Genomic DNA, 780 nt, shown 5'->3' on the forward strand with positions numbered 1-780 from the left:
CAGCCTGAGGCAACCTCCTCAGCAAGCAGGGAGAAGGCTGTATGGAGGGGACACAACCCCCAGGAGGAACAGGGAAGAGAAAGCTTTCTACGAGGGAAGCAAGCGAAGGAGCCAGATTAGGCAGGAATGCATGGAGGCCAGATAAGCAGAACTGAATTCCAGAACAGGACTCGGTACACCGTCACTCTGGGCCTTGGGCAAAGGAGGGTGTGGCCAGAGGACAGTGGCCCGATGGTGCAGGGGCCTCTGAGAGCTCCCGCTGGCCTCCTCCTGCTTTATCAGCCGCAGCCCTGGATCGGCCAGCCGAAGGCAGGGAGGATTGGAGCCACGGCCTGGACTGAGCTGCTGATGCTGCTTGGTGGTGGGAAGCAGAGGGTGAGACCCCGGTCCCGTGTGGGGCGAGGTGGGGGCGTTCCCAGGCTACCAGCTGCAAGTCGCAGACGCCGCTGGGTGTCCCACAATTTAACTGAAGTCTGCCCCTCTCTCCCATGACGTCAGGTTCAGGGTTCAGTCCTGCAAGACTGTCCCCTCCCCCATCCACTTCGGATGCCAATCACAAGTCCAGGTTGTTCCCTGTGCTGTGACCCACCGGCGGTGGATCAGGGCGTCCATGACCCCCACCTCGGGGTCAGGGAATTTGCTAGAGCGGCTCACGGAGCCCAGAGGACCCTGTTACTCACTCGGTCACCAGTTTATTGTAAAAGGATTCGACTCAGGAGCAGCCAGATGGAGGAGACGGGGGAGGGGAGGCACGAGGGAGGGTTCGAAGCCGCAATGCCC

The sequence above is a fragment of the Myotis lucifugus genome, unplaced genomic scaffold (assembly GCF_000147115.1).
Source record: "Myotis lucifugus unplaced genomic scaffold, Myoluc2.0 scaffold_875, whole genome shotgun sequence".
NCBI classification, from domain to species: Eukaryota; Metazoa; Chordata; class Mammalia; order Chiroptera; family Vespertilionidae; genus Myotis; species Myotis lucifugus.